Source organism: Salmo trutta, chromosome 28 (assembly GCF_901001165.1).
Source record: "Salmo trutta chromosome 28, fSalTru1.1, whole genome shotgun sequence".
NCBI classification, from domain to species: Eukaryota; Metazoa; Chordata; class Actinopteri; order Salmoniformes; family Salmonidae; genus Salmo; species Salmo trutta.
This window is the reverse complement of record NC_042984.1, coordinates 11,769,415-11,778,555: the sequence shown is the minus strand read 5'-3', so window position 1 is coordinate 11,778,555 and position 9,141 is coordinate 11,769,415. Positions and strand designations below refer to the sequence as shown.

The following is a 9,141-nucleotide window of genomic DNA, read 5'->3' as shown; positions in this document are numbered from 1 at the left end:
ATAGCGTTTCAAACGTCACTCACTCTGAGACTTGGAGTAGTTGTTCCCCTTGCTCTGCATGGGTAACGCTGCTTCGAGGGTGGCTGTTGTCGATGTGTTCGAGCCCAGGTAGGAGCGAGGAGAGGGACGGAAGCTATACTGTTACACTGGCAATACTAAAGTGCCTATAAGAACATCCAATAGTCAAAGGTGTATGAAATACAAATCGTATAGAGAGAAATAGTCCTATAATTCCTATAATAACTACAACCTAAAACTTCTTACCTGGGAATATTGAAGACTCATGGTAAAAGGAACCACCAGCTTTCATATGTTCTCATGTTCTGAGCAAGGAACTTAAACGTTAGCTTTCTTACATGGCACATATTGCACTTTTACTTTCTTCTCCAACACTTTGTTTTTCCATTATTTAAACCAAATTGAACATGTTTCTGTCACGTCCTGACCCTTGTAAGAGGTCATTTTCCATAGTAGAGTGGTCAGGGCGTGACAGGTGGGTGTTTTGGGTGGTTTTGGTTTTCCGTTTCATTGTGGGGTTTTCTAGATTTCTATTTCTATGTTTTTGTTTTCTATGTTTGGCCAGGTATGGTTTCCAATCAGAGGCAGCTGTCTATCGTTGTCTCTGATTGTAAGCCATGTGTGGGTGTGGGTAGTTGTTTTACGTTTTGTCTAAGTGTACCTAACGGAACTGTTGTCAGTCGTTTGTTGTTTTGTTGAAGTGTTTCTCATTAAAGAAAAGAATGACCACTATACACGCTGCGCCTTGGTCTCCTCAATACGACCCTTGTTACAGAACTACCCACCATGACTGGATCAAGCGACGTGCCTGGGCAGACATGGACACCTGGTCACATATGGAGTGGATGGAGAGGAGGAACTGGACTTGGGGCCAGGTAATCGATAGATATCGGAGCCTACCTGGGAAAAACGAGAGGCAGCCCCCCAAATTATTTGGGGGGGGGGCACACGGGTAGTTTGGCTGGGCCAGGGGTGAGGCCTGAGTCAACTACCCATGCTTTTTGTGGTAAGCATGTGCCTACCTCTCGCGCTCTCCCTCCAGCTCGCCTCCAGAATCCAGTACGTCCTGTGCCTGTTCTTCGCAATCTCCTCCAGTGCGCATCCATAACCCAGTACGGGCCGGCGCCTGCTTTGAGCACTCGGTCCTCAGTGCGTCTCCCCAGTCCGGTGAGACCAGTTCCTGCTCCACGTACAAAGCCTCCAGTGATAATCGATGGTCCGACGCCTGTAGAGATGATCCATAGCACTAAGCCTCTAGTGATGATCCATGGCCCAGAGCCTATAGGGATATTCCATGGCACAAAGCTTGAAGAGGTAATCCATGGCCCGGAACCTGAAGAAATAATCCTTGGCAAAAAGCCTGGAGGGATTATAAATGGTCCGGAGCCTGTAGGGATAAACCATGGCACGAAGCCTGTAGGAATAATCCATGGCCCGGTAATCCATGATAAGAAGCCTCCAGTGATGATCCTTGGCGCGGAACCTGTAGAGATGATACATGGCATGGAGCCAGCAGCAACGGTCATTAGTCCGGAACCTATTATGACGCCTCCTAGTCCGGAGCCTCCGGCGACGCTTTTTCCGTCCGGAGCCTCCAGCGACGCTCTTCAGTCCGGAGCCTCCAGCGACGCTCTTCAGTCCGGAGCCTCCAGCGACGCTCTTCAGTCCGGAGCCTCCAGTGGCGGCCTGTAGGTCAGAACCTCCAGCGGCGGCCTGTAGGTCAGAACCTCCTGCGGTGGTTACAGCACAGAGCTTCCGGTAATGATCTACAGTCCGATTCCTCCGTTAATGATCCACAGGCCAGTGTTACAGAAGCGGAGGGATCTGCGGGCGGTACGGGGGTTACGCCCTGAGCCGGAGCCACCTCCGTTGCTGGAGGATCGGAGGGAGAGGAAGGTTCTGGGTGTAGCACATGAGCCGCCATAGACTTTTGTCACCCTCTCTGCCCTCCCTTTGTGTTTGGGGTTGTTTTGTTGGGTTTGTTTGGGTGCAGTCGGAGTCTGCACCTTTGGGGGGGGGGGGGGGGGGGGGTACTGTCACGTCCTGACCCTTGTAAGAGGTCATTTTCCATAGTACAGTGGTCAGGGCGTGACAGGTGGGTGTTTTGGGTGGTTTTGGTTTTCCGTTTCATTGTGGGGTTTTCTTGATTTCTATTTCTATGTTTTTGTTTTCTATGTTTTGGCCAGGTATGGTTTCCAATCAGAGGCAGCTGTCTATCGTTGTCTCTGATTGGAAGCCATCCTTAGGCAGCCTGTTTTTCATGTGTGGGTGGTGGGTAGTTGTTTTCCGTTTTGTTGAAGTGTTTCTCATTAAAGAAAAGAATGAGCACTATACACGCTGCACCTTGGTCTCCTTTAGACGACCCCTGTTACAGTTTCATTATTTATTTGAGGCTAAATTGATTTTATTGATGTGTTAAAATAAGTGTTCATTCAGTATTGTTGTAATTGTCATTATTACAAATAAATTTAAAGAGACATTTTTTGACCAATTAATCGGTATTGGCCTTTTTTGACCCTCCAATAATCGGTATCGGCGTCGAAAATCATAATCGGTCAACCTCTACTCCAGAGTGACTATGTTTAATTTCACGTTTACAGTCAGTTACAAATGTGTTTGGTGTTTCCACAGGCATACTGTTGGTCAGCTGGTAGTGTATGTTCTTGTTGAGGTACTGGACCTGGAAGCCAACACTCCTGTGTCTCTGCAGTGACACAAGCACAGCCACATGCACACACAAAGCTCATACGTACATTGCTTGTTGAGGTACTGGACCTGGAAGCCCACACTCCTCTGTCTCTGTCCTGGCACCCAGCTCATGTTAACAGACTTCTCTCCTACAGACAAGCTGATGTTGGACGGAGGAGCTGGAATGGGTTGAGAAGGGGTTAGGGTTTTTCTCATGGAACCAGTTGTAACCATGGCAGTAGCAAATTGAGTTAGAAAACCATGATGCATCTGCAACAATCAACTATCATTCTAAAGACTAAGATGCCTAGTTTATGGAGCAGTGTTCTATTTGAAATACATTTGACATTTTTGCCAGAACTTGTACAAATTCTCATTACCAAAATGCGTCCAGATTAAATTCTCGGATCATTTTATACAATTTTACTTTAGAAAAAACCAAACTTAACTGAATAAAACACAAAATATGTTGCTGTTGTTTTGTCCATACAAATGGTATACTAGTTGAAGTTTACATTAAACTATAATATTTATTAGATACAAACACACTGTCTGTGTGTTTCTTATTACATAACACTTTTCAAGTTGCTGTAAAAATTCCAATCAAAGTTTATTCACCCATGATACATCATCTAGAGGAGTAGTCCTTAGATGAGCACAAGTTAATTTAATTTATTCACCTATATGCCTTCAGAATGAGGATCTTATTCTCAAACAACCCCTATTCTCAAACAACCCCAAACAACCCCTTTACGACACTTGATCTTCTCATTGCCAAAATTACTAAAAAGCTCAAATTGAGAAAAACTCAAGAATTATTACCTTACCAACATGGAGGCATGAATGGGCTTTAGTGATGTGGTAAACACTTAGAGAACCATTACCTTACCAACATGGAGGCATGAATGGGCTTTAGTGATGTGGTCAATAGTTTGCTGACTCATAATGGCAGTCTCCTATTACTTGCAGATTGAGCGAAGGGCCTCTCATTACCAAAACACACATTTCTAATTTCCGCATCATTTTCCGGTCTGTTTTAGTCATGAGAACCTTAATTTAGGTAATGATAATAAGCTCATGATAATGTAAAGTCAATGGATGTGCTGGTAACTTAAATTATTCACAAGCCCCACTGCTTACACCTATTGTATGGCTTTTTTGTAAAACATCAGTTATTTGATTAAGTAGGGGTTGTCAAGAAATACACATTTAATTTACTTGAAGCCACAATACGGAGTTTGTGTTTCAGCAAAGAGCAACCCTGCCACTTAAAGGAGGATATAACCATTTTGACAGGTTGTACCTGTTTTAGCCGCTGTCGTCTGATATCCCAAGACAGTTTTTGGTCCATATCCCACATATTTAAATACTTATAGGATATTCATGTTATGTAATTTATCCTTAGGATCCCATTACATTTTGAAATGCATCTAAAAACATTGGAACCACACATATCCATGTCCTTATTACACAACATTGCCTGTAAAGGCCTTGGAGAAATACGGTTTTTTTTATAGTCACTTATTTATACTTAAATCCACTTTTGAAAATACTTGCGCGTAATTAGTCAGGTTAAAATAAATAGCCATACCGGTAAACGTGAGCCTATCACAATTAATAAACATGCAGCAAAAAAATATAGGCTAATACACCATTATTTAATTACATGAACAATTTGCGAATTGACTGGAAACCTGGGTGGTATACGCTTCAAATTGCGTTGTGGTTTGAGAAGAAACCCTACACTTTGTCAAGGCGGGGATGAATGGCCGAGATTTATGGATTGAAACTCTTGGCTTTCCGTATAGAGACGCTCGCGGTGTGGCGGAGGACCAAGGTGCGCGTGGACAACAGTGGATCCATCAATTCAGGCCACAAGTGTAGGTCTAATGACAATCACATCATTTCATTACACTACTGGTAGGTGAGGTGATGTCTGCTAAGCTTTCCCTAAAGTAATGTAATTAAATAGCCAAAATGATATAGCCTAATTAGCGTATTCCTGTCTATACAGAAATAAATAAAAAAAACAATAAAAAATAGGCTACTACACCAGAAAGCATGATTTGGCCACAGAGGAACATTAGCTTCTTAGATTGTTTTAAATCGCGTTGCCTACAGTTGAAGGGCAGATTACTGAACAAAAATATAAACGCAACATGCAACAATTTAAAAGATTTTACTGAGTTACAGTTCATATAAGGGAATCAGTCAATTCAAATAAATTAATAAATTAGGCCCTAATCTCTGGATTTCACATGACTGGGAAGGGGTTGAAGCCATGGGTGGGGGGGGGGGGGGGCTTTGGAGGGCATAGGCTCACCCACTTGGCAGCCAGGCCCAGCCACTGGGGAGCCAGGCCCCCAGCCAATCATAATGAGTTTTTCCCCACAAAAGGGCTTTATTACAGACATAAATACTCCTCACCCCCGCATTGTGTTGTGTGACAAAACCTGCACATTTTAAAGTGGCCTTTTATTGTCCCCAGCAAAGGTGTACCTGTGTAATGATCATGCTGTTCAATCAGCTTCTGATATGCCACACCTGTCAGGTGATGTGATTATCTTGGCCATGGAGACATTTCTCACTAACAGGGATGTGAACAAAATCTTAGAGAAATAAACTTTTTGTGAGGATGGAACATTTTCTGGGATTTGTTTCTTTCAGCTCATGGAACATTGGACCAACACACATGTTGTGTTTGTATTTTTTGTACAGTGTAGATGATTGTTAAGTTGCTACTGTCAGTGAAAAGCAGAAAGACCCAGCCAGGTATATCTCAACATTTAAAAATACAATTGCGGAAAAACTGTTTGGAAAGCAAATGGCTATTGCTGTAATAGCTCCAATCTGTCTTTTAGTTATCAAAATTCTTAATTTAAATGAGCGAACAATAGCCTATCTTACATCGGACATATCCCCTGTGAGTGTGCATATTAACTGTCTTCAAATAAAATTGAAGTTGTCACATGCACCGAATATAATGCTTACTTACAAGCCCTTAACCAACAATGCAGTTAAGAAAATAGAGTTAAGAAAATATTACTAAATAAAGTAAATGTAAAAAAATTAATAAAAATAACACAGCAAAATGACCATAACGAGGCACTATACAGGGGACACTGGTACTGAGTCAATGTGCGGGGGTACAGGTTAGTCGAGGTCATTTGTACATGTAGGTAGGGATAAAGTGACTATGCATACTGTAGATAATAAACAGCGTGTAGCAGCAGTGTAAAACAAAGGAGTGGCCAATGCAAATAGTCCGGGTGGCCATTTGATTAATTGTTCAGCAGTCTTATGGCTTGGGGGTAGAAGCTGTTAAGAAGCCTCTTGGGCCTAGACTTGGCGCTCTGGTACCACTTGCCATGTGGTAGCAGAGAGAACAGTCTATGACTGGTGACTGGAGTCTTTGACAATTTTTGGGGCCTGCAAGTCAAATTTTGGGATTAACAAATGTATTGGGTTAATGAATCTCTAATAGAGCTCAGTACAGTTTTCAATGGCAAACTTTGCGACACTCATTACCGAAACATACATTCTCATCTCCAAAACCTGTTTATTATTGCCATAAGCACCAATATTTAGGAAATATTTAGGAAAATGACTTTAGTCATTTTGGCTGAATCAGATGGTGTGCCTTTTGTTCTTTATCCAAATATGTGTACATAAAAATAACACAAGTCATTTTGACAAAAAACAAGATTCAGAAAAGGTTGTGTTGCATTAATGAGATAAATGACAAAAGAAAAGTTTATAGTTAAATAAGAAATATATTTGTTTCATTGTATGTTTACCTCAGGCCTTTTCATTATGTAAGCAATGTTAAAAAAATCTTAGATTTGTTTATAACTTTTTTGGACTTCAAAAACTGTTTCGATAATGAGAATTTGACATTGCTAGTTGTGGAAATTGTAGTAGAATGCATAATATTTCATCAATAAACATAACAATAATTATGAATAGATCAATACAGATCCTAATCTCAGTGATCCAAGAGGAATTATGGTGGAAAATGTTTATTTCAATTTTGTTCCAGTTTTCGTGAGAATCACAGAGTTAGAATGTCTTTCACCCTTTGTATCCTGTTAGTGTTAACCCTATCAGTAATATTACTTATGCACTAATACTCCACAATGTAACCACAGCATGATAAATCCACCAGTAAACACTATGTTTTAATGTCTGTTTTATTGTGTATGAAACCGGGAGACAAATTTCCACATTGTGTGGACAAAAAACGTTTTTCCAATTCTAATCCTCCTGCAGTACTGCCCTCCGTCCAGTGTGGTGGCGCCCTGCCTGGTGATGGACTCTCAATCAATCAACCGATCAATGAATCAATCAATTGACCAATCAATGAATCAATCAATCAGCCTGTTAGTGTTAACCCTCTCGGTTGTGTTAATATAAATAATCGTCCTGCAGTACTACCTCCGTCCAGTGTGGTGGCGCCCTCCCTGGTGATAGGCTCTCCATCCCCGGCCGAGGTGCGCCCCCTCAGGTAGAAGCGGGTAGCGGCTGTGAGGGTCCAGCTGCTTCAGGGTCAGGTGAGTGACCTTGTGATCGTCTATGGTCTCCACCTGCATCGGGCTGTTGTCACTCTTTACGACTATAGGGGAATAGAGAGGAAAGGTCGACTAGAACAGTCAATAACGTTTTTCTCTGACAGAATTTGAGGAATGGTCTATAACTTTATTTAGGTTTGTCTCTGACAGAATTTGAGGAATGGTCTATAACGTTATGTAGGTTTGTCTCTGACAGAATGTGAGGAATGGTCTATAATGTTATGTAGGTTTGTCTCTGACAGAATTTGAGGAATGGTCTATAACGTTATGTAGGTTTGTCTCTGACAGAATTTGAGGAATGGTCTATAACGTTATGTAGGTTTGTCTCTGACAGAATTTGAGGAATGGTCTATAACTTTATGTAGTTTTGTCTCTGACAGAATTTGAGGAATGGTCTATAACGTTATGTAGGTTTGTCTCTGACAGAATGTGAGGAATGGTCTATAACGTTATGTAGGTTTGTCTTGATGGATTGATGGAATATGATTGATATATTATTCACTAGCCATCTCTAGAAGTGACAGGTAATACATCAACAATATGTCACTGAGAAACAACAGAGATAGATCAGTGATACCATATGATAATAAATAGCACTGTTGTCTTTTACAAAGACAGAGAAACAGATACAAGACGTGTAGACTTGCTTTGACAGTCAGTTGAACACACATATTTGCATTTTAGTCATTTAAAGGAGTAATTAGGATTAAGGGTACATCACTAGATTACTAGACTACCCTCGTCTAATTAAAGATAGCCAGTTAAGGGGGAGAGGTGTAGTAAGGTAACCACTCTGGTACTGCAGCAGGTATCCTTTGAGAACCCCGTTGGGTTGGGCAGGAGGTGTCCAGTGTAGGGTCATCTCTGTGCCTGCATGGCTGTCCAGGAGTAAGGACATGGGGGGGCCAGGAGCTGACAGGGACACAGACACGCTTGATTAGAGTATCCTTCAACTGCAGTGTACACTGCCCCCCCTGCCCCCCCCCCCCCCCCTCCCACTTTTCCCTTTCTCTCACCTCCCTCGTCAGTTTCGAAGGACAGGGTCTTGGAGGGGGGCCCCTCTCCCTTGCTGTTGAACACAGTGACGGTGAGGGCGTAGTGAGAGTAGGGTCTGAGACCCCCCAGGACCCTCTTCTCCTCTTTGGGCCCTGTCTCCACCTCAACACTGGTCTCTGGCTCTCTAGCCCTACGACCTTGGTGGTGGCCCCTGGAGCCAAACCTCGTCAGATGGATCTGGTGAGGAGAGAGGGCAGAGGAGGAGGGTTATAAGCTGTAATAATGCTCTATGTAGCTCTGTGTAGCTGTAAGGTCATGTTTATGATGTGTAATGTATGCAGCCCCGGTGGTGGCCCCTGGAGCCAAACCTCAGCAGGTGGATCTGGGAGGGAAGAAGTTATAAAGCTCTATGTGGCCATAATGTCATGGTTATGATGTTGATATGACACACAGGGGGGAAGGAGTAAAGGGGACACAGGAAATTAGACTATTCATGAGGTCATGAGTTATTGACATTGCATAGATCTTGACAAGTCATTGTATCTCTCTTGTAGTATAAGCTATTTCAGTGCCCGAGCTGGAGCCAAACATGGAGAAGGTGCAAGTCACCTTATATCCCAGCAGGTGTCCTCTGACAGTCTTTTCGTTCACTGGTTCCCATGTTACCCTGATGGCTGAACTGTTGAGCAGCACTATACCCACATTCTTAGGAGCCTCCAGGGGGACTGTAGGAAGGGGGGAGAAAGAGAGATGCAGGGAGAAAGAGAGATGCAGAGAGGGGAGAGAAAGATACAATCATTATCTTGCTCAGCATCATAATCACTTGAGTGTTTATTATTGTATTGTTTACCGGTGATTATTGTATTGTTTA

At 42.6% G+C, this 9,141-nt stretch overlaps 1 pseudogene; it reads right to left on the bottom strand.

The window, feature by feature from the left end:
- LOC115166468 (neural cell adhesion molecule L1-like) overlaps window positions 1-9,141 on the bottom strand; it is a 57,836-nt pseudogene that overhangs the window by 16,719 nt on the left and 31,976 nt on the right.